Raw genomic sequence first — 26,014 nt, 5'->3', positions numbered from 1 at the left:
GACAGGATTCAACCAATCACATAAAGGGCATATTGTTATTTTTAAAACATTTAACAAGTAAGTGTTAACAATTCTTTGTTTTCATTTCAAATAAGGTAAATATTGATAGATATAACAAAAACAAAAGCTCCCAGAGGTCCTAATATTTAGAGTGAAAGGGGACCTGGGACCCACAAAGTATGGGAACTTCTGGCCTTAACCAAGTAGCACATCCCCTTCCCTGACGCGGGGCTGGTTTAGGGGTCAGCAGGCAATCCCAAATCAGCCAATCAGGGGCGGGTCCAAGCTCTCCCTCCTTCTCATTCTCTTTTCCTCGGATTTGTGGTGGAAAGGATGTCAGTCTAGAGCCACAGCCCCAATCCTCTAAGTACACGGTAAGAGAATGAAAGAAACCAACGCAGAAACAGATTCAAAATGGCCCTGGCAACACCTTTGAGGGGCTATTTTTCTACACTGAGCATGCTGAGGAAGTGCTGAGGAAGTGGCGGATGAAACTCTGAAGGCACAGAAAGCAAGGGTGGCTGTTCCTGGGGTACACGGGCCGCCCTTCTGAAGGAGCATAGCAGCCCTGCACCTCTCAACCAACCGCTCCTAAAGTCCTCCGTGCTGTCACCCCCAGGGTCTCTCTACAGTTCGTCTAAGTGTGTGCACTGGCAGGAGGCAGCTGGACACCAGGGCTAAAGAGAGACCTCCGTGCACATAAAGGTAGGAACCAGCTCCGTGAAAACCATTTCCAGAACTCAGACTCTCGCTCTCTCGTGCACACATACACACAGGCTCAAACATACACACACACACTCCCCAGCTGGAAGACTGTAGTTGCAGAAAGTCTCCCCTTTAGTTGAGTGGGATTTTACCATATTCTTCTCACTACTATGCTTTCACAAGGGTACATCAATAATGAATGTAACAGGTGTTTCTCTTAAGCAGCTCTGAGTGGAGGCGACAAGGGTCAGAGAACACGGATCATGTACTGATTGATGGAGACCTCAGTGAAATTGATGATCTCCTTTCTGTGGTTTAAAGCAGCGCTGTCTAGAGGAATTATAATGTGAGCCACATAAGTAATTTAAAATTTCCCAGTAGCTCAATTTTTTAAAAATGAAATGAAATAGGTGAAATTAATTTTGATAATATATTTTATTTAAGTTGATGTATCCAAAATATTATCATTTCAACATGGAATCAATACAAAGAATTATTAATGAAATAGTTTATAGCCTTATTTTCAGGCTAAGTCTTTGAAATCCAGTATATTTCACATGTTGGAACAACTCCAGGCTGAGGATGAGCCACACACTTCAAGTCCTCGGTGCTGAGGATGAGCCACAGTAACAGTCCTCGATGGCCACTCTCGGCCTCTGATCTAGAAAGCACAAGCTTCGGGGCTGCAACTCAGCCTGCCCACACCCAGCCCGGAGCGAGTCCACTTCCGCCAAGCGGGGAGGACTCCGCTATTCCCACCTCACTCCTGGACACCCTGTCACAGGAAGAACACATGACGACTGTCCTCCATGCTCAGGGCTATAAAATCCCCTTTTGTTTTTACTTCTCTGTGCATTTCCGATTAAGTGGGTCTTCATCATGATAAATGAACATCAGAAAATGCCTGTCATATAGAGTCCAAGCACCTTTAATTTTTGAAGTGTGACATTAAAGTTTGATTCCGCACCTCATTTGGGAACTCATGTGAACCCAACTAGGAAACTGCTTCTCAGTTCTAATATGTCTGTTGCAGGTGAAGGCTCAAAAATGGTTTCTGGTCCATCGCAGAAAGCATATGGAGGAGCTTGGGCTCCACCTCTGGGCATCTGGCAGCTGGGGACCCATGAGAGTAACTCTCATCCTGCTGCACGCTGATCCTTTGTAGGTATCTTTCCCACCAGCCCATAAAGACTCCAGGTGGAAACCTCTGCACTGCCTGGTTCCCCAGCAAGTGTCAGGGTTCCGGAATTGTCTGTGGTACCGATGCTACGTAAGAGCTTGGCTTCTGTGCCACAGATCAGATGGGTCCCTCAATTCTGAGATGAATCCCTTGTGGCACTTGGTGAGCAAGGTAACCACTTAGTATGCAGGGCATGCAGAGCACCAGCCAGCAGACACAGAGGCTAGAAACCCAGCTTCACCGGCCCGCTCACCAACCACGACCACGGCAGGACGAACGCCAGCTCTATGTTTCAAGGTGGCCAGATCTACACTCACATATCTGAACTCGCCTATTTTTTTCAAGCACTGATGAGCACGGGATGCGTAATTGGGTAAGCCATGATAGGACCTGGCCATCTGCAGGGAGGGTGCTGTTTTCTTAGTCCTGACCAGCCTATAGGGTGCTTCAGCAGCATTCAGCCATTGTCACGTGTCCACTGTGTGTCAGCAACCACAATACGGACAGACATCATTCTCAAGAAACCACAGTCTTATCTTGCCCTCCCCGAGGCTTCTAATGTGACCATAATGATGACCACTTTATCCTGAGCCTTCAGGGGGACCCCCTGAGAAAGGGCCCCTGAAGCCCTCGGCACTGGGCCAGACGACTCAAGCACTCAGAATTTTATTTAAAAGCAGAAGACAAAAAACATCACAACTATGAACAGAGGCCCTCTCGGGGTTCCACAACGGTACTGAGCATGCACACGACGGGTTCCCCCATACAATTCCTAAGACATGACTTCTGGGTTTTTTAACGTCTGAAGCCATAAGATAAAATAAGTGTCTTGTGCAGCAGACATCTTCATTTTCTTAATAAAAACTCATCTTTGACTAAAATAATTTTGTACCAAGTGACCTCTTTTAATACATGTGCAGCTTCCTACCTCAGCTGGGCAAAGTGACACACTACCCTTAGAAGGTTCTCTGGTAAAACGGATGGAGTGATTCAAAATCTTTGTTGTCTGCAGTTGACTTGTCAAACCTGCAAGGAGCGTAAGTGCTCTTGGAGAGCATTGCTGATAATGTCTGCCCTCTCAGGCATTTCAAGTGTTTACTTGGAAATGTGATTAATTAAGAGGGTAAATAGTGTTTAGTGTCTCCCTGAGGAGAGACCCACAAGGTCCCTCTTTAGCCATCAGTGGCACTGTCTTGAACACTCGCAGTGCAGGGGTTTTGTACATGGCTCCAAACAGAAATTGATTTAATCTGTAACTTCGGAGCTAAACTCTGAGGAAAGTACAAATCATTATTCACATTTTTATTGAAACTATTAGTTTTAGGAGAATAAAATGCTATTCAAATTCAATCTAGCTTAGAAAAATTAGTTTTGTAAAGTTATAACTTTATTAAAGTAAATATTAATTCAAACACAGCTCTAGTCATTCTTTCTAGGTACAAAAGACTTTGCTCAAAAATTTAAAGATAAAATGACAACTTGCCCTTGTCCAGACCAAATTCCTGAGGGGACAAGGGGCAGCAAGGCAAAGCAGGTGGAAGGCCTGACAGATCCAGTACGACACAGCTCTAGATGGTTTTAAAAGGGTTAACTTGCTGTATGTGTTGCATTTTATAAGTTAAGATCCAGAGGCACTGTGCCCTAAAAAATATGTTCAGCACAGTGCCCAGTATATAATATACTAATATTAAAAAGGTAGCATCTTTCACCTCTACTGGGGGAAAGGAAACCCCTCAGATTTCCCATCCTTCCAGTGCTCTGCCCTTTGCCCAGTCCTTCAGTCTTTGGCACTGACTGTGGGTGCTCAGCAGTTCCCAGGTGTCACCTCTTCCTCCTTGGCCACCGATTGACTGCACTCCTCACCCACCTTGGGTGAGGTGGGGCCAGATGACCTGAGTTCTGACCAATGGAATCTGAGTAAATGTGAATGCTCATCACTCCCAGACCTGGTTTCTAAAGTCTCTAACAACCTTTATGTCTGCTCTCCTCTCCCATTTCCAAGTCAAATATGGAGAATCCGATGGAGAATCTGGAAGCCCAAGAGTATGGTAGAACCATTAGGTAGAGTGGACAAGAGTACCCAGATCTCCCCATCCCTTCACCTCCACATGGGGCTGAGTCATGAGACACTTTATGAGATTTGGGCTTGTTTGTTACAGGCAAGAGTATTACATGCCCTAACTGAAAACAAGCCTTGGCCAGTTAAGACTCCCAACATATTCTTGCTACGTATCTCCTCCACCTATAACCCATCCTTCCAGCTTTGACCAAAAGTTAACTCACTTTTCTCAAGGTATAATTAAACATACATATCACATGCAGACATGCAGATAGAGGTTATTTGGAGCCAAGACACTGACATTGATATAAAATGAGATTTTAAAAGACAATTTCATTCAAAGTTCTGAAGTTCTGTATTCATAAAAGAGAATGCACAAAAAGGCATTTAAACCCATAAAATCACTATGAAATATGGTGCAGTGTAGCTCAAATAAAGCACTCTGTTTGCTTCCCACCATTGTCTTCAAAGCTTTGCCATCCATGGTCTTGACTTAAATGATCATAAGACTTTCAAAAGCTTCACTACTGACTATATTTTCCCATCTGTGATGGTTAGGCCAATATGTCAACTCGGCCAGGTAATCGTGCCCAGTTGTTTGGTCAAGTAAACACTGGGTTAATTGTAATACAAGGACATTCCATGGATTTTAATCATCAGTGAGTTGATTGCATAGGGCTGATTATATCTACAATCAACCAAGATGATGGCCATCAGAAATGAGTGACCTCTGATCCAATCAGTTGAAGGCTATAAAAGGGGAAATGATTTCAGCATTCAGAGAGAGAATTCCAGCTCCCTTCTGACAGTCAACATCTCCTGGGAACTCAAGGACCTTCATCAGAGACCCTGATTTGCCGCCTGCCCTGCGGAATTTGGACTTGTACATCCCCATAATTGCATGAGAGAATTTTTATAAAATGTTATATTATTTATAGATATCTACTGTCAGTTCTGTTTCCCTAGAGAACCCTAACACATCACCGTATTAAAAAAAACAAACAAATCTCATTTATAACCAGCTTACAGCACTGGTTTTACTGCATGTATCTAATGCCAGAATATTTAAGGAAAATGCTCTCAGGTAACAGTGCTGTTCCAGAAAATGTACATCAGCTAGAGTTTAAGGTTAAGTTGGTTTTAGATGTTGGAACCATCTTTGAGTGTTATGTGCACAAAGTAGTTGGTAAGACAGATTGTGAGCACCAGCTGCCAGGTCCAAGTCATACGGCCTGGAGGAGAATACACATTTAAATCAGAGGCAGCACATCCTGTGGAAATATAAACACGCACATGGTTTGAGTGTGGTCAACATCCTTTTCTCCAGAGCTCCCAAAAAGGAGGCTCTTAATTTACTTACAGAGCTAACTCACTGCAGTTGAGCCTCACCTAGGCTTCCTGGTTTTTGTCTTTTTAAATTAGAACTTCCCTAACAGGGAAGAGATGATGGACAAATAACACACCAAGCAACCGAGAGAGTCTACAACTGTAAGAGTCCCATCTATCAGATGTATGGGATTGAAGTCCTCAATTAATGATGGAGTGGACATCACCATCCCAGAATCCTCAGGATTGGGAAATGAACTATGGACTAAAATTAACTTACTAGTGTTCTACTACAAAAAAATAAAATAAAATAAATACATAAATTAAAACTTTCTGATTCAGGTTTCTAAAACACAAATTTGTTTCCTTTCTTGAGAGGAAAATATTTCATTAATTCATACAAATTCAGAAATTTATGGTTATTCGACTGGACTCAGTTTACCTTTATCAAGAAAGACCATGTTTAAGGAGTCAATTCATTGCATGAAAATGTTTAAATATACACTGAATCAACATAGTATATGATCAGTTCTAGTAGGTGGCAGGGTAATTGAAAAAGCAAAGTAGGGAATCAGTCCTTAGACATTTTATTTTAATTTAATAAACACACATCTATTTGGCCATCACTTGATGAGAGCCAAGGTCCTTTTCTGAGTATGGGTCCTCCACCTAGAACAGAGATGAGTTAAGAGTGCCTGTGGTAAAACAATGGGCCTCACTTATTCAAGGGTCGACTTGTGTCCAACCATCTCATTTCCAAACCAACAAGTGTAGGGTGAATGAAAATGGCCTCATCAGCTCACAAAGTTACAGCATCTACACACAGAGTGGGTTCTTCAGAGAAAACTCTGGTGATCAAAGATTCTTCCACAAGACATGGATAGGGAATGGAGAAGGGGGGAAACCTTGCTTGCTTATTTGATTTTCCAGTGACTGAATGGAGAGAGGGCTAGCTTTTCTCCAGCTACACTTCTCCCCATTCTTACCCCAAGCACTGTGAACCAATGCCCAAGGCAGCTGCTGCACCAATGGAATGGTTGTGGCCCGCAGGTGTGTTGGATCAGAACACGCTTGAGCAGCTCTGTCACAGAGGAGCTAGACTAGCCATCCACAATGACAACTGCTGTCAGCCTGACCTCCCCTTTCAAGCAAAGGGCAACCACTGGGAGCCAACTGGAGCAAAGAACAACAGCTGGTCTCAACTGACAATCCTTAACCATCCCAAAAAGTTGATTTATGTTTGGTGTGCACTGAATCAAAGGCAGGCAAGTGGCTTGTGAAAAGGTTCCCATTGAAAATGAGAGAACTAAAGTAGTCTTGAAACGATAAGTGGCACTTCTCTGAAGAACGTTCTCAGCAGCCCCATCCTCCAGCAGCCCTGTTGGGTTCGTGTGATGAGGTTGAGCAGTCTTCCCAATTTGGGGTTCACATTTTCCTGTGGCTGATATGGGTGAGGCTGAGTCCAAACAAGTGATTTCAGGGACCCAAACAACATAATTGCGTCAGGTCCTGGAGTTCAAGAAACATCTTGACTGAGCATATTTCCTCTTGGTGTGGCTGAAATGGGTCTATTGGATTTACTGAAAAGCTTTAGTGATCGCCATTTAAAAACCACTTTGTGTGGCAACTGTCCTGGACTTTCACTAGACCATTCAAGTCTACTGTCAATGTGTCTAAACTCTTGGTTTTGTTTTTAATAAAAGGACTCAGGCTACAGATATTTAGAAGCCAAGCCATATTTCTTGTAACTCATCAAATGTATTCCCCCTCCTCCAAGTATAAAATCAAGTAAGTATTCCAAGGGAAAACCACCTTTGCTTTATTTAAAGTACAAAATTCCAAAATGCATTTAAAATTCCAAGCTGCATTTCAGATAAGGGCTCAGGGCCAAGTCTCAGGGACAGGAGAGGGTTAAAATGGTACCGCTGGGCCTGGGGCAAGCCCGGGCAGCTGTCACCAGGAGCAGGAGGGCCTTAGACCAGGGGGCAGAGAACACTTGGCTGGATTCCACTGGTGTTTGCACTGTTTTCTCCCCTCAGACATTCCTGGAAAGCATTATTTCCATTCACAGCCTTTGCCAGGCAAAGTGTGAAAGGAATGTGGTTTGAATCAGTTGTTGTTTTTTTCTGGTCTGCCCTGAGAGCAATTTGATCTCACATACACTGCTGTGAGAAAGTGAATCAACCAAACCCTGTTTTGTTCCACTACCTGACAAAAGGCTCAGGTCCTGACAATGGCTTACCCCAGGGACAGAAAGTGGAATTAGGCACAGAGTGAAGAGGACTGTTTTTTCCCTGTATATACTTTGAGCTCACTTGAATTTTTCCAATGAACCAATGCTATTGACATATTCTTCTATTCCCCTCCCCACCAAGAAAACAAAATAACAGAAGCTAGATGGAGTTCTTAGCAGAAAAACAAGGGTAGGGGCCCACAAAGGAAGCACAGGCTGGTGGCTCCAAACTGCCCTGGAGAGGGGATGTAGGGGGGCCAGAACGAGAACCAGGGCTTCTTCCAAAGCTGCGCTTTCTCAGCTGGGCCCCTGCCCAGCCAATGCAGCCCTTCCACGTTCTCCACAGCTCTGAGGGAGCGAGCCGTCTTCAAGTCTCCTCGGCCTGTGTCTGAGGCGGGCCTGAACCATGGCCACCCGCAGGGCCAGACCCCAGTGATCTGAAGTTAGCTACTCAAAATCAGTGATGGGCCCACGCCCTCCCCCCAGAACTTGGGTAAGTGGATTTTTATGTCCCTCTCTGGTACCATCAAGCTACGCCAGGGGCTAGACCCCACTGCTGTCTGCCAAGAAAGTAGGGGATGTGTGACGGTAACCATGGCACAGAGAGAGGAATTTACTGGTAATTAACATAATTTACCAGCCTCTTCCTCCCTCTCTTCCTTGGATGCTGCACAGTATTCTACTGGACTCTTGAGTTTCGAAAGAATCAGATCAAAACTGTTCCTGGGGAAACGGACTTGGCCCAGTGGTTAGGGCGTCCGTCTACCACATGGGAGGTCCACAGTTCAAACCCCGGGCCTCCCTGACCCGTGTGGAGCTGGCCCATGCGCAGTGCTGATGCGCGCAAGGAGTGCCGTGCCACACAGGGGTGACCCCGCATAGGGGAGCCCCACGCGCAAGGAGTGCGCCCCATAAGGAGAGCCACCCAGGGTGAAAGAGGGTGCAGCCTGCCCAGGAATGGTGCTGCCCACACTTCCTGTGCCGCTGACGACAGCAGAAGCAGACAAAGAAACAAGACGCAGCAAATGGACACAGAGAACAGACAACCAGGGGAGGGGGGGGGGATTAAATAAATAAATAAATCTTTATTTTAAAAAAAAACTGTTCCTGACTGATAGTAGTTCTAGTGGAGGGACTGATTTCCTGGGGTTTCTGACTCCTCCAGCTTCCCAACTCCCAATTCAATGCAGTTTTATACCACAAATTCTTGATACTTGATTGATGCCCAAATGGGAAATCATTAAAGCTGCCTTGCCAGGAAGATTGCTCTTAGGAGACTCACACTCACCCTAAATTAAAGTGTTCAGGGCAGGAGTGAGGGAGGGTAATGGCTTAGGATGTGGAAGCTTGCAAAACCACATCCCTCAGACCCTAGCAAGGGGAACTAGCCCAATAAGTTATATCATAGCTTTCCTTGAGGCCACCAGGAAGTTGAAGTTGCAAGAAAACCAAGAATTCCAAAAAGTACCAAGTCCCTCCAAGAGGGAAAAGTGACAAACTTTGTCACCTTTGCAGTGAGATAGAAGAAATCACCTAAAATTTTTACTACCAGGTTTGGGGGAGGTACACTCTCAATGCCTTGCATTTGCTTGCAAGTCTGCATTGGGTGTTCCTGAGAAAGACTGAGGCAAGGCAAACCAGGAAATAGCTGCTGGAACTTTCTCTCAGACAACGCAAAAGCTTAAAGCTGCTGGGGGCGGAGGTGGGGGGGTGGGGAGCAAACCCTCTCAGCCCCATGGCCCAGACAAAACTCGATCATTTCTAGGGTGGGATAAAAGTAAAACCTGTCTGCCTATGGAGGAGAGTAAAACCCGGCAGAAAATTTTCTCCTTCCTGATGCCAAAATGGCAGATATATCTCTGTCACGGGTAAGCTTATAGGAACACAGAGAAAGGCCTAGAGGCACAGGGTCTGCCTAAGCCAGAGGCTGGATCAGTATAACGGAGAGCCCCCACTGCCTCTCACCAAGGGCCTAGCACCCAGGAACAAGCACCTCCACCACTAGAGCAGGAGCAAGAGCAAGGAGGGAGGACCCTCTGTGGCACTGGTGAGTAGGGACTGCTAAGAGCCGAGGGTGGAACAAGAACACTGAGTAAAATTCTCAGGTATCTCACACTAAAACACAAAGTAGCAGCAGTCTACTCCTGGAGGAAGGTGAAGCCTGCAATACACTGAAGATAAGGAAAGCAACCTAGCTTGGCTGCAAACTAGAAGGACTCAACCTCCCACACTAACAGCCCGAGAGAAGAAGGGGCATATCCATATCCAGGTGGAAATACATTCACTCTAGTCTCTACAGTCCTTCTGCACTGATGTCTGACATTTAATAAAAAATTACGAGACACAACAAAGAGCAAGGCGGGAAAAGAAACATCCATAGTCAAGTGGTAACATACTGAACAGAACAAGATCCCAGAGATGATCCAGATGTTGGAGAAGGGAGGAAGGGAGGAAGGGAGGGAGGGAGGGAGGGAGGAAGGGAGGAAGGGAAGAAGGAGAAAGAAAGGAAGAAAGGAAGAAAAAAGAAAAAGAAAAAATAAAGAAAGAAAGGAGAAAGAGGAAAGAAAAAAGAAAAGAAAGAGAAAAATGAAAGATTGTGGAAGGGATTAACACTTATACTTTAGGACCAAAAAAAAAAAAAGAGTGTGTGTGTGTGTGTATATATATATATATATATATATAAAGAATTCCCCTTATTTACCACCTTTAACCAACTATGATCATGTTGAACAAGAGAACTCTACTCTCCTTAAAATTGTATTTATTTATTTTTTACCATAAATCAGTCCAGGGCAATTCCTTAAGAAATATAATAATTTGTCCTGCTGTGACCAAGTCTCCAATTTATGGATTTATTTCCCCCTTTCCATTCTACCTTCCTCTGAGTGCTTTAGAGGAAAGGAAAGGAGAAGAGAATATTTATTATGCACTATAAATCTCTCCCTGAGCTAAGAGCTTTGGGCAGGGTGGCAGAGCAGGAAGAGCATGTAATTTAGAGTCAAAACTGGCTTCAAGTTCTGGCTTCAAAATATACTAGCTCTGTGACTAGGGTTTGAATATGGATCAAATGACTCTCAGGGCCTTCATTTCTTCATCTATAAAATAGAGCAACTTTTAATTCTAAGTCTATCAAAAAGAGTATAAGTGACATAGGCATATGAAGGTCATCTCGGGGAATCCTCCCAGCAAACCTGTAGGGGAAGCATTATTTTCCCATTCCCAAATAAGGAAGCTGAGGCTCCAGAAGCTCAAGTAAGCTGCACAAGATCACTCAGTTAATAAATGTGGGTGTGGTGGTTTGAACTGGACACGTGCACAATTGTCACATGTGGACAATTTGGACCCGTTTTTAGTCTGTGTTCTGATGGGCAAGGACCCACAGTAAAAAAGGTCTCTTCAAGGTGTTACTTCAGGTAAGGTATGTGTCCACTGAGCCAATTTGGGCTCTAATGGGGATTACTGGAGTCTTTTGTAAGTAGAGTGAAAGACACAGAGAGAGAGAAGCCATGCAGAACAGCCAGAAGCTGAAAGTCAGTGGAGCCCGGAAGAGAAAAGAGAAGATGCAATCATGTGCCTTGCCAAGCAATGGCAAAGCAAAGCAGCCCAGAGATCCCCAGCCAGGATAACCCCAGGAGGAAGTCAGCCTTCTGTGGCCTCTGAAACTGTGAGCCAACGAGTTCCTGTTGTTAAGCCAACCCATTACACGGTACAAGTTTTAGCAGGTAGGAAACGAAGACAGTAGGTCAGGGATTCCAACGTAGATTGCTTTAATGTTTATGCCAATGCTCTTTCCACTACTATCACCTGTGTGGATTCAGATGCCAGCTTTACCCTTATCCCCTGTAGCACATAATGACTTCAGTCATTTACTTAAATTCTTCAAATTCTTCATCTGTAAAATGGGGCCATAATACCAACCTTGCCAGATTATTCTAAGTAATGTAAATAATATATATAAAACACTTAAAACAGTACCTAACACAAAATAAATGACCTCAAATGGTGGTGTGGTAGCAGCTTTAGTTGCAGTTTATGAATAGATAGTTCTCTGGGCTTTTCAACCCAAGATAATGAGAAAAAAATACTGTTAGTGTCAGGTAGAAGGATAAGAATGAGAAATGAGAGATTTGGGGCTTCAGTCCTGGGTGTCCATTTACTGGCTCCACTGCCTTGGTTAAGTCACTTCTCTCTGGATCTAAATTTTCTCATATTTACAAAGATGAGGTTAGACACCACCATCCCATTTACAAAAATATTTATTGGCACAAATATGTCCAGGACACTGTGCTGGGTGCTGAGCATACATACAGCATTGAAAAGACAAAATCCCTATGTTAATGGACTCACAGAGTACTGGGAAAATAGATAAGTCAGTAAAATAAAGGAGGTGAGAACCAACGCAGGCATACAAGGTTCAAAGCCAGTGAACGAGGCGAGAGGATTTGTGGGGAAGAAAGGAAGACTAACCAGAGCAGGTGAGAGTCAAGCTGTGTCAAGAGGAATAGAAACGTATTCAACTATGAAGTAAAGGGAAGGAACACCAGGGGGAGGGCACAGCATGTTCAAAGTTATAGAAGAACTACAGGTAACTGGCACTGCTTAAATGAAAAGTCCAATTAGGAAGATGAGGAAAAACAGGCATTTCGCACAGTAGGTAGGAGGAGAGAATTCCAGCCCTGCCGTTTAATGGCTGTGTGGCCTTGGGCAGGTTCTTAACCACTCTGTGCCTTGGTGTGTACATCTGTAAATGCTAGCGATTCTCACTCTAAGTCTCTTTCCAGAACTGGGGACCATGGACTAATGATTAGCTCTAGATATCCATTATTCTACCAAGTAAAGGATGCCTCTACTGTGTACCCTGTTCTCGATGAACCTGATTTTATGTTGTGAACTGCCAAGTGTCAGGCTTCGGCCATCGGTCAAGTGGGATGTGTAAGGCCTCGTGGGGTGTGCTTTGTGACCAATGGCAGACTTGTGCTGGCTGCCTGGGCAGGAAGCCACTGTTCTCGCAGCCTTCAGGCGGGGACCAGACATCTGACCCTGGTTTAGAGAGCCCAGCCTTTCAACAAGCCTTCCAATCATTTCCCGTGGCAAGGCCGAGAAAAGAGAAACTCAGGAGAGCCTGGCGGGCCCCCCAAGACAACTTCCCAGAACCCAATACAGACTCGACCTCTGCTATTTGCTTTGAACCCCTCCTACATAGTTTCTTCATGTCAGGAAACCAACAAACGAAAGGGAAGGGAGCAAAATGCCCAAAGGCCACCTTTTTTTCATTTAAACACAAAATAAACCCACTTCTGCTGGATCTCTATTTATGCCTGTTCATTAGCGGGGGCACAGGACGCCCTGCAGCCAGTGTGGAGATGAAAAGGAATGTTTTATAATAGCTGAGCCTGCAGCCGGGTGCCCCACTGAGCAGACATGAGCTAAACAAAGCCGCCTCCACGGCTGAGGAAGCACGCGGCCTTCCTGCCCCATTGTTTGTACAGCTTTAGGTCTCCAGCCTCCTTCACTGCACCCCTGCGCATCACCAAGTCCTTGGTAAATAAAGGAACATATAAGTTTTCCCCATTCCTGTAACATGGTATCAGAAAGCTCCCCAAATGGCAGAAAGTCCACTGACAAGCGGAGAAGAAATAGAATATAAACTTTTTTTAAAACACTGTTTCAGTAAGTTTTTATTATTATTAGGTCATAATTCAGGATCCCAGGCTAAGGGATTACCATGTACTCAGGTCACCATCATGGAAGAAGGAAAGAGGACAGGGGAGAAGTGGGCTAGGCCAGTTCAGAACTTCCCTGGAAACTTGCCAGCTGCCCTGCAGTCATCCCAGGCAGAAACCCACGATATGGGGCAAAGGGCCTCATATGTAAGCCGGTATCGTCTGCGCGCGGAGTTGCAGCCTTCTCGCAGCAGTGGAATTCCAGGTACTTCTGCCAGCAGATCCTGGTATGGTTCTGGGTGGGGAAGTGGCTGTCAAAGAGGCAGTTCCAGTAGTTCTTGCTTTTAGCCTTGATATTTCTGCCATGGTGCTGACTCCTAAAGTTGCCCCCGAAGCCTGCTGTAGGTCTACCAGCATAACCATTTAAAAACCACTATTGTGATAGTGGTAGGTTGATAACAACATTGTGGATAGTAAGAAAATGTCCATATTCCTTAGATATGTACACTAAAGTGAAATAGGGTGTCTGGGTTTGCTTTAAATGCCTCAGCAAAGAAAAATGGAAAGAAGAAACAAGAGAGGATAGATGAAGCAACTCGTCAAAACCAGATTTTTTTTCATCTAGGAAACTGATATATAGAGATACACTGCATTATTCTTTATGCTTTCGTGTAAGTTCAAAGATTTTCATTACAAACAATAGGAAATCCTACTTTCCTCACATTCCCATTACCCAATTCAGATCTTCATCATATCCAGACTACTTTAAATGAAGCCACCTTCTAATTATTTCTTTGGCTTCTCATCTCCCTTCTACTGCATTCTATTCTTTACAGTGCTGTCAGATTCAACAGGCCATAACCCCTTCAATGTGGTCTCCATTAATTTGTCTTTAAAGCTATCTCTAATAGGATCCCGCCCTTCCCATTCAAATTAAAGTATAGGCTTTGGCATCGCATATATCTTCATTTGTCCTGACAAACCTGTTTTACACTGTTGTCCTGGCACAATCATTACCAGTGTCACCTTTACTCTTAAAACATCATCGTATAGGGAAGCGGACTTGGCCCAGTGGTTAGGGCGTCCGCCTAGCACATGGGAGGTCTGCGGTTCAAACCCCGGGCCTCCTTGACCCACGTGGAGCTGGCCCATGCGCAGTGCTGATGCGCGCAAGGAGTGCCCTGCCACGCAGGGGTGTCCCCTGCATAGGGGAGCCCCACACGCAAGGAGTGTGCCCCATAAGGAGAGCCGCCCAGCGCAAAAGAAAGTGCAGCCTGACTAGGAATGGCGCCGCACACACGGAGAGCTGACACAAGATGACACAACAAAAAGAGACACAGATTACCATGCCGCTGACAACAACAGAAGAGGACAAATAAGAACACGCAGCAAATGGACACAGAGAGCAGACAACGGGGTGGGGGGGGGGGGGGGGAGGGGAGAGAAATAAATAAATAAATCTTTAAAAAACAAACAAACGACCCTGGCAAATTATTTAACTTCCCTGGGTTTCAATTTGCTTACTTGTAAGACAGAGATAATAATCATTAAAAACAATGTATGACAAGCCCTTTGCAAGATGCCCAGCATTATTAAACAATCAACAGATAATTGACGAAAGTGAAAATGTGAGGACCCTAGTTGACTTTTCTCATCACTAAACATCTATAATTCATCACTCTCCTGTGACACTTAATGAGCCACTGGATTACATGTTCCCTTGACTATTTATTGTATTTTTTGTAAAAACGTTTTGTCTCTTCAAATGGAAAGACTGTTTCTTCCTGAAAGTAGGAAACTCCTCTCTCCCATATAATCCCTTAACACCCACCTCCTGCTCTGCACCTGTGGCAAGTGCTCAGGAAAATTTGCAAGCCCTAATCAGGATACCTAAATGGGATCTAAGTCCATTCTTCTAGGCAAGAATATTTTACTTGGGGGTGGGGGTGGGGGTGGAGGGAAGGGATCCAGAATTACAATCAGAGTACCACCCTAAAGAAGTTTTGTTTCCTTCTGATTTTTAAAGACGTTTCTGCATGTCTTTCATCCCAGTTTCTTCATTAAGCACCAAAGGAGATTGGACTGGGAAATCGGTGGCTTCCTGTACACTAAAGTACAATCCCAAATCGCCACTATCGTTGAACTTTAAAACCTCAACCATCCCAATGGTACATTAAACATCAGATAAAACGTGACTTCCCTACAGCTCTAACTCCTTACTTCAGTCCGGTTTTAAAACATGCAAGCCATTTTTTCCTTTAGACCCACAAACACACACATAAACATGCTTTATTAGTTTCCTTTACGAGACAATAAAATCAAGCTTTCTAACAGAAATCTCAGGTCATCTGAGAGGCTAAACAGATCAAAGGAAGTAAGATGAAATTAAATATATTAAATTAATCAAAAGGCACTAATTACACCACCACCTAAGGTTTACTACCATAGTGGTACAAGGCTAAGAAAGGTTAAGCTACAGCAAAATCATCTAGTGTAAATGTTAGATTATACAACTTCCCATAGGACTATGGTACACTGATCTTTTGGCCCCAAGTGGATATTTGGGGTCAAGATGGTTGAAGGTAAAGCCAAATCAAAAGAACAGGTACAAAGGAGAATTCAAGACACATAGTCCTTGAGGTGATGGAGATCAGTCTTCTTCCTCCCAAGAAGTATCTTCTCTGGCGCCTCCCCTCAGGACGCCACCCAATGGCTGCTCAAGCCGACAGCTGCTGCCCCTACCTCAGAGGACGCTCAGGAATCAGAATGAGGTTTGGGTTCCCTAGGGTCCAAGCAGTAATTTAGCAGACCTGGAGAATTTGTGACACTTTGGTGAGAGGGTGAACTGGGCTGGCAAGGTTGCTAATTGTTCTGAACAAATAAAACCCTGAATCATTTCCATGCGAAGTCATCTAAGCTTCCCTTGGCACATTCAAACACCCCTAAAGGAGGATACCCTCAAAAGTATGAAATCTTGCTGCAGCTGAGCTATAGTAAAAGCTACAAGGCTCACGAAAGGAAAGAAGCCAGAATGAGCCAACGTGGGTAGGAAATTCTAGCAATTAAGCTCAGGCTGTATTTCCTCAATTTAGGAGAAGCTCTAACCTGAAACGGGATGTAGAATGCCTCACTGGAGCAAGCTGGATCTTCTGCTGAACTTTTTAATCAAATACTGAGAGAAAACAAGGGGTGGGGTTGGTTTTATTTTTTAAAAGCCTCAGAAATTGTTCTATTATAAAGGGACATGGCTGAACAGAAGGAAACAGATTCCCCATTGTGAGTTCACCTGACAGCTTCTGCAAGGATGATGGAGAGGTTGATCACCTGGATTTTGAGCAATGCTTCACCTTATCCTCCTGAAGTATATGGTATTAGTGACTGTTACTGCTTCAAAACACACATTATTGACTCAACAAATGGCTGGTCCAGAAAAGATTCCATGCATCAAGATAGCATAAATTCTGGTGGATCCAGCTGACAGAAGTTTGTCAGCTGCAAAACAGATTGTGCCACAAGTGTCAGCCATGTCACCTACAAGGATCGCCACTCAGTCTTTCACATCTCCCACCAGCACCATGCGGTCCACTTCGTTGGCCTTCCGTCCTTTGTGAATTAAGGCAAAGTCCACATTCAGCCGGTTTGCAATGGCGGCCCCTCTCTTAGCTCCACCAACATCTGGTGAGACAATGGTGCAGTTCCTCCACTCAGAGATATTCTCCCTTATCCACTTCAGGACAGCTGGCTCTGCATACAAGTTGTCTACCAGGGTATCAAAAAGTCCTGAATTTGAGAAACATGTAGGTCCACGGTGATGAGATGATCTGCGCCTGCTACAGATAGCATATTTGCGACAACTAGGTGGAGATGGCGCCTGGCTCTTCTCCTTGTTATCCTGCCGGGCATAAGGGAAGCATGGGATGACTGCAGTTAGCCGGCTGGCTGAAGCCATCTTGCAGGCATTAATCATAATCAAAAGCTCCATGAGAGTGTCACTGATTTCACCCAACCGCCCTGAACAACGCAGGCATCCTCTCCACGTACGCTCTCTCCAATTTCCACACAGGTCTCCTGGTCGCTGAATTTCTCACTCACCACCTCGCCGAGCTCCAGGCCCAGGCAGGTGGCAATTTTCTGGGATAAGTCCTGGTGGGAGCTGCAGCTGAAGACTTTGATATTTGGCATCTTGGTCAGCTACCCTGGAACTCTTCACTCAGCCATCACTGCTGCTGCTGCCCAGGCAGGAACCAAAGTCGGACCAGAGGACTCAGTACTAACTGCTTCACCTTGCTATTCCCCCATTGTACATTCCCACCGGTGCTTCCGCCCCCTTACATTGCCTGCCAGGCACCCAGTTCTAAATTGCTCAGCACCAAGGGCGCTGGGATAAGATGGAAGTCTGCACCCTGCGACAACCTATTCTTTTAATCAGCACTCATCATAATAAAAAATCATTTGACCCTCAAGCACAATCAGTTCTAAATAATCTGCATTTTTAGAGGACCAGTGGGTGAATCTAAAAATCTTCCTATTTTTCTTCTAGGTCATGCCTTTATGCTTGCACTCTACATGGGAACATGATGTGGTTTTAGCTATGCATATGAACACCATAGTTTTTTCCTTTGCTAAGAAAAAAACAACAAAAAATAAACAAAAGTGTAAAGAAGTTATCTTTTTTTTTTTTAATAACATGTTCTTAAACTTTTTTTTGTTTTTTTTAGATTTATTTATTTATTTAATTCCCTCCCCCTCCCCCAGTTGTCTGGTCTGTTCTCTGTGTCTGTTTGCCGCGTCTTGTTTCTTTGTCCTCCTCTGCCATCGTCAGCGGCATGGGAAGTGTGGGTGGCGCCATTCCTGGGCAGGCTGCACTTTCCCCCACGCTGGGTGGCTCTCCCCACGGGGCGCACTCCCTGCACGTGGGGCTCCCCCACGCGGTGGACACCCCTGCGTGGCAGGGCACCCCCTGCGCGCATCAGCACTGCGCATGAGCCAGCCGCACACGGGTCAAGGAGGCCCGGGGCCTGAACCGCGGACCTCCCATGTGGTAGACGGACGCCCTAACCACTGGGCCAAGTCCGTTTCCCGAGAAGTTATCTTTGGATGGAAATGAATTGGGCACTTTCTGTTTGTATTTTGTATGAACATATTCTATGGCTAAAATGAAAATAAAGGTATGTCTTTCCTGTTCACAATAAACAATACTACAAAAAGTAAATCAACAATTCGGTTAGTCAACAAAAGTATATTTATTCAGTAAAAGTTCCTGCTTTGCCCAAGCACCAGGAATCCAATTCTGAATGGCACCTGAGGTCCCACCTCCCTATGCCTAAGAAACCTCCCAGGCAATCTCCCAGCTCCCTCTGTCCTCTCCCCTACCTGGTGCTCTGCCCAGCTCCCACTGGGCTGCATAAGCCCACAGCAGGAAGTGCTTCTTATCTCTGGGCCTTAGTATGTACAGAATAGGATGATTATTTGAGATTGGATGATTCCTCTGACAAATTCTCTAAAACCAAATGGCCCAAAGTCAATTTGCAATAAATAGGTGAGGAAAAAAGCTTCTGCAAAAAAGCTGTTGTCAAGGAATCAGTAATAAAAAGACTGAGACTCTTAGCCTTGCCTCCATAAATAAGCAAAAGGCATTTCACAGACAAATCCCTTAAGCTTGGAAAACAATCAACTTCATGAGCAGTCAAAAATACATCCCTTACAATTAATTAAGTTTAAAAAGTGCCCAAGCCATTTCTGGTAGTAGTATAACCACAGTGGACCTTCTGGTAAATAGGTAATTATTTTAAATATTTTTTAACTGAACATACCGTTTAACGCCACTTGAAAAGAATCAAGTACAAAAAAAACGTTTTATGCACAAATAAACCTACTGAGAAGCTAGAAATAAAAATAGGGAGGGATGAATTCATTTTCACGTGATTTCATCCACTTTCTCTATGAAGTGTGACACCCCTGGCTCACAGGAGAGGGCTCAAAAGAGAGAATGCAAAGAACCCAATAGGAACTAGAGAAGGGGATTTCTTGAAAGATGGGTCAGGACTAACAGGATTGTACAAGTGTCTTTGGAGACCTGTAGCCATGCAGCAAAAGCAAGTCAGTTGGAACATTTGTAATTTTCCCAGGAGCAGTCACCATCTTGACTATAGACACTGAGAAAATGGGTAACCATATTTGGGATTTTGCCGGAAGAGAATCCCAGTGGGAGAGGAGAGAGAGCAAGGGGATGTTTATGAGGCAGGGCTGCAGGCACTCAGCAAAGTGAAGGTGAAGAAGGAGCACCAGCGTGAAATTCAGGGGCACTGAGCTAGAAAAGGAGGACGGTGGTCTTGGTTGCATGAATGATTCACTTATTCATGCAACCAAGACCTACTGAGCACCTGCTGCATTCTAGCTACTGTTCCAGGCTCTGGGACACCTGTCCTGAAGAAGAGAACAAAATGAAACAGAACCCTACCTTCAAGATGTTTAGATTCTAATAAGGGAGAGACATGTTTACTATAATACTAGGACACTTACTATAAAGAAGAATGGAGTAAGGCAAGGGAGTGGGGTCCTCCCTTAGATAATATGGCCGGAGACAAGCTCTCTGAGTGGAAGCCCTCTGAACAAAGACCTGAGTGAAAAGAGACAGCATGCCATGTAGAACAGCGGTCCAGGGAAAGGAAACAGATAAAAAGGGCCAGAGGCAGTCCAGGGTTTGGCTTGTGGACAGCTGGTGTGTCCTTCTGGTCATTAGGAGGGCATTTTCATAATACTTTCCCCATTCTCTATATAAGTTAGGAAGTCACTACGGTGGTTCGGGTGATTGGCAGCCTCAGCTAATGGAGAGAAGTGGACAGATGTCCAACGCACACTCTTCGTAGAAATCCAGATTTACAGGAGTGCATATTGGTCTTTAGGAAGACTGGCCTACTCCCTACTATTGCAAAGTGACACCTGGGAAGCTCTCATTTCTGAAGTCATTAAGCTATTAACTTGAATTGCAGGTGCAGAGATTCATTTCTACTAAGTTTTATTTCTATGGACCAGTTATGTTTAGAGTGGCTTTTTAGAGAGATGCAATTCCTTGCAAGACAGGCATCCCTGGGTATTCTGTCACTTTATAACACAATCTACTTAGCTGCATTAAACATGGCATGTCACAATCAATGACCCTCCTGGAAGCCTGATGTCCAAAGCTCATTACACTGAGCCTCTAGGTCAGCCAATTTTCAAGAGGATATTAAAACATATACAACCTCCTCTTCCCCAGGATGCAAGGCTATTTACTAAAAATCAGGTTTGAAGACAGCTTTGATCTCAATTAATAAACATGTCATATTTAATCAGTGGCAGCATCCAATTAAAACATTTTAAGATTTTAAGTCACAAATTTCTAGAATCCTACATGAGGTAATCAATGTAAATGAAATGCCAAATACAAATAAACAGTCAAATCATCACATTTTGGCTCCTGGAGTTGACTAAAGGAGCTTCTTCCCCAACTGGATCACTAAACAGAAGCATTGTCTCTCAAGCTGCTCTCCGAAAACTAATCCCCACTTTCCTTCTGAGGCGGAAGAAATTTCTTTCATTTGGGCTGCTGCATGGCGTTTTTATTTCACCACCCCCCTTCAGTTTTAAATTATCTCTCTCTCTTTTTTTAATCCCATTCAAGATAGATTTTGCCTTTAGGATTTTTAATTTACTCATATACCACCAAAGCTTACAGACATATATATATATATAATGGAAATAACATAAATAAGAAGAAAGAATAAGGAATAGCAAGCTCAGGCACATAAGATGAAACCTAAGCATGAGCTCCACGTAGACAGACACTCTGCATTGCTCATGGCACACACTGAACATGTATTTGTTGGAAAAGGTGCAAGGGAACAAAGGACACATCACAGAGTTTAGAGCTATGGGCAAAAATGAGTCACGGTTTAAAAATTTCCCAGCAGTCACCTGGAAAAAAAATCAAAACAGGCCAAGGGTTTAAGGAAAGGTTAAGCCTAGAAAGAAAAATTTCCCTCAAGTGCTCTCACAAAGAAGATCCTCTCAGGCGTAATCAACAACTGCCTCAACAATATCCCAACCACAGACCAAGAAACAGGTTTCACTCTGCAGTTCCAGAAAACAATGAGAAGGGTGAGAGGGGGGCACATTGTGAATGGATCTAGTGTACAGCTCACAGCTCTGGCCAGGACCCAGGCGGATTTTAGAATATGCAGCAGAAGACTTCAAAATTTTTAAATAAACTAATAACTCATACTTCATAATTCCTTTTCAAAAAGGTAAACTTGATTCAATTGACAATTGTCAAACTAGGTAAAGGGGAAATCAAAATTGAAATTACAAATTATTAGGAAAAAAAATGAGAATACCGCATTTCAAAACATATAGGATGGCCTCACTAAAAAAAAAAAAAAAAAAAAAAAAAAATTCTGGATGAAGCCAAAACAGTTCTAAGGAGAAATTTTATAGACTTAAATGCATTTATTAGAAAACAAAAGTAAAAATGAAAAAACTAAACATGTAACTCAGAAAGTTAAGAAAGTGAAATAAGCTTCCAAAACTAGAAGGAAAGAATTACTAAAAATAGAATAAAATGAAGGTAATTTTTCATTTAAAAGGCATGTTAGGAGCCTGTAAATCTCAGCTCGTAATTCTGGCCACTACTCCTTTTGCATCAGGGTAGATGTACTTGGAAAATAATCACTACACAATGTCCAAAAAGGTACATTGGCTAACATCCCCTGAGTAATAGACTGGACAGACTTCCGCAGGAAAAGTGTAACATCATTCTACTTGTCTTTCCTTTCCTGACTTCTAGGAAGTACAACTTAGAAAGTACTCTTCCTGAGACGCACTGTTAATTGCCACTAACAGATACTGTGCAATGCCCACTTGAAGTGCATAACGAAAAGAACAAGATTCTGAAACCAGACAGATATGGGTTCAAATCCCTGCTCTGCCCACTCACAAGCATGTGACTCTGGCTGAGTGAGTTACCCTCTCAGCACCTTTATTTCCACATACATAAAACAAACAGTCTATCTTCCTCACAAGACCATGGACAAAAGTCAAGAAGATTTTTCTGCAATAATTGTGGAGTACAATTAGATGACACCTATCAAAACTTCAATCAAGCTCACAAAAGTACAAGTTGACCTAACAACTCTATTTCTAGAAATTTATGCTACATATTTACTTGCACATTTGTAAAGTTATTTATAGCAATCTTTGTAACAGTAAAATGATCATGATGACTTAATAATTTCCTGCAGCAGTAAAATTAAGAAAGAGATGGGAGCTCTGTATTACGTTATGAGTGTTTGTTTTTTTTAAGTTCATAACTTTTACTATACACTTATTGTTTATATATGTTCATGTATGAATGATATACTTCAATAAATTGCTTTTAAAATGAAAAAAAGGGAAACGGACTTGGCCCAGTGGTTAGGGCGTCCGTCTACCACATGGGAGGTTCGCGGTTCAAACCCCGGGCCTCCTTGACCTGTGTGGAGCTGGCCCATGTGCGGTGCTGATGCGCGCAAGGAGTGCTGCACCCCGCAGGGGTGTCCCCCGCGTAGGGGAGCCCCACTCGCAAGGAGTGTGCCTGTAAGGAAAGCCACCCAGCGCGAAAGAAAGTGCAGCCTGCCCAGGAATGGCGCTGCCCACACTTCCCGAGCTGCTGACGACAACAGAAGTGGACAAAGAAACAAGACGCAGCAAATAGACATAGAGAACAGACAACCGGGGGAGGGGGGGAATTAAATAAATAAATAAATAAATCTTTAAAAAAATAAAATAAAATAAAATAAAATGAAAAAAAGAATGAGGCATGTGATGGTTAATTTAATGTGTTAACCTGGTTAGGTTGTGGTGTCCAGTTGTTTGGTCCCACACTGGCCTAGCTGTTGCCGTGGAGGGATTCTGCAGAAGGGATTAGCACCTACAACTAGATGTCCTTAACTAATGGGGACTGTTCTTTACCGTGTGGGTGGGCCTTATCCAATCAGGCTGAGGTCTTCAAAGCAAGAACAGAGAGTTCCAGAGATCAGAAGAATTCTGCCTCAAAACGTCAGCACTACTCTTGATGGAATTTCCAGTCTGTCAGCTTTCTCTGGGGAATTCAGACTCCACCTTTACTGGCATCTCCAGCCTGTATCCTGCCTTACAGAGCTTTGGATTTGCTAGCCCAAGTGGTCAAATGAACCAATTCTTTTATTGGCTCTGTTTCTCTGGAGAACCCTGATATAAGGAAGGTCTTTACATATGATATTAAAGAATGGCCAAGCTATAGAAGTTTAAAAAGAAAACAAAGTGCCAAATAATATGTACAAATAATGTTAGCTTTTGTGGAAAAAAGATCATATGCAGATATTTGCTTATCTATGTATAAAATATATCTGAAGGGATGTAGCTCAAGTGATAGAATGCCTGCTTCCCATGTCTGAGGTCTTGGGTTCAATCTCCAGTACGTCCTTAAAAATCTATTGATCTACTGATCTACTGAACTATCTATCTAATATCTGAAAGACACAGAAGAAGCTAGCTGGGTGGCTAAGAACTAAGAATGGAAGAGAAACGTCACACTGCACATCCTTTCATACCTTAAAGTTATGAGCCATGTAATGTAAATACTTCACCTAGTCAATAAATTATTATTTTTTTAATTCAGTAAGATACTGGAACAATCAGAGGAGAATACCAATAACTCAACTGACAAATAAGCAAACACAAGAACAAGAAGTTCTTTGAAAAAAATTCAAATGGACAAAAGGATATGACTCACTTGTGAATAAAGATACACCATCAAAACATGATTTTTTTTCTATAGTATGTCAGATTTGGCAAAGATAAAAGTCTTAAAAACCAGGGTTGGAAAAAGTGTGGAAAACAAGCACTTTTGTGCACTAATCCTGGGAGTACCAACTGGTATACAAATTCTAGAACAATTTGGCAAATTAATCAAAACTATAAGGGCATATGCCATTTGCCACAGGAATTCCTCCTCTAAGAATCACTCCTCTGGGTTCTATTTTCCCAAGAAGACTTAAAAATAGTCTTTGCAGCAGTGTTTGAAATGGCAAAAAAATTGTAGGAACACAAATATCAATAAGAGTGAACAGAATTGTGGTGTTTCTAGACAATGGAACGCTAGGCAGCAGTTAAAAGGTCTAGGTAAACGACCCTAAACACCATCCTAAGGAAGGCATAAACCCAATGTGGCCCAGGCCAATGTGGACAGCAGAGAGCAGCTAAATGAATGGATCGGGCTGATGAACAACATGGTAGAGACCAAAAGCCTTATTTTTAGACCAGCAAGTTAAGTGTGAATATTTTACCATAGTTTTGTTCATCTATGGTTTGAGGATCATGCTGAAGTGAGAAAAATGTCCCCAAACTGAAACAGGATAATAAGATAGGGAATTAATAGATGGATCTGGAACCTGACAAAAAGTCCACGTGAACATCAGAAACCCCCAAAATGGCTGCTGGAGGAACCCCACCCCCAGGATTCTGCTACCCAGAACAAAGACTCCTTCCTAAAAACAAGGAAAAACCCAGATGTTCCCTAGAAACCTTATCATTGGGTCCTCGCTAAGGAATTGATGGGTGGGGTAATCAATTCAAACAACAAACAACTGGAACCCCCCCCTTCCATTAGCAAAGGGGTGGGATAATTAACAGTTTAAAAGCCAGGCACACACTGGAGCACGGGCTTTTCGCCCTGCTCTCCTGCCTCTGGACCTGTTCCCTGCCCTCTTTGCACAACTTTCACCATTTTTCCTCTGCCATGTGGTCACACAAGTAACCCTGGGGATTTATAATCTATAATGGGGAATTGTAGCTTGTAAATCAGCCCTCTTCATCCCTATTCACCCCCCTTTCTCTCTACCTGGGACCCCTACTCTGGTATTTTCTGTTATTATCTCCCATTTCTCTTCTCGCCTTACCTGAATAAATTACTGGCCTAACTCACCCGGTGTGCTTTTGAAATTCACTTCTGCAGCATAGCCAAGAACCTAGATAGAATCCAGTAACATATTTGGCTAGGCAGCAATGAGTTTACTGTTGAGTGAAACTACCACCTATAGCCTGCTTAATGCCTTCCTTTGGTTCTCTATTTTAAAGGAGTTTACATATGAGCCTCCGCAGGATGTAATCCCGGGAGGGAAGGGATTGAGGTTTGGAAACTTTTTTGCGTCCACACCCCGCCTTGTTAGATCTAACCCCAGTTGGGAGGGCTGCAGCACAGGACTGAAGTTCACTGCCCCTCTGGTCTTCCAAGCTGTTTTACAAGCCAGAGGCTCTTCCCTTGGGGCTGGCAACTGCCACCTTCTCCTGCCCTCTCTAGACGGAACGCAGCAGTAATGGAGAGCTGAGAGCTTACCCTTCCCATTGGGTCCAGGCCTCTGCAAGCAGCTTCCCTATCTGACCAAATGCAGTTACCTGGGGGATGAGTAGGAAAGCGCGGGCGGAGCAAAGATGGATACTATGGGAGTTTTCCCTAGGATGGCCACGTGACCAAAAACACCCTTGCAATTTCTAATCTTTACTAATGTTTTACATTTTTGCTGAATCTTTTTTTGCAGGTTTGTGTTAGGATACTTTGGTCTGTTTTAAAAACTGTGAAAATAAAGTTCTTGTGAAAAGTACCTTTGTTTAGCAAGGAAAGTACTGCCTCAGTACCCCAGAGTCTGTTGACTTTGTACAATTAACCTCTAATCACTTAATGGCCTTTAATAACTGGTTTAACTAGAGAACTATCAGACAGTAAAGTAGAACTAAGGCTGTACTTAATAATTCTGGCAGGATAGAAGGAAGAAGCTGTGGGAGGAAGGGCGCCC

General features: G+C 43.6%; 1 protein-coding gene and 1 pseudogene across 10 annotated transcripts in view; both read right to left on the bottom strand.

Moving 5' to 3' along the window:
- The window catches only part of PROM1 (prominin 1), a 130,841-nt gene that overhangs the window by 71,233 nt on the left and 33,594 nt on the right, over positions 1-26,014 (bottom strand). The window lies entirely within an intron of this gene.
- LOC101431065 (ribose-phosphate pyrophosphokinase 1 pseudogene) lies at positions 16,360-17,380 on the bottom strand (annotated as a pseudogene).

Source organism: Dasypus novemcinctus, chromosome 1, assembly GCF_030445035.2.
Source record: "Dasypus novemcinctus isolate mDasNov1 chromosome 1, mDasNov1.1.hap2, whole genome shotgun sequence".
NCBI classification, from domain to species: Eukaryota; Metazoa; Chordata; class Mammalia; order Cingulata; family Dasypodidae; genus Dasypus; species Dasypus novemcinctus.
Note: the sequence above shows the minus strand (reverse complement) of the source record. Positions and strands in the feature narration are given on the sequence as shown.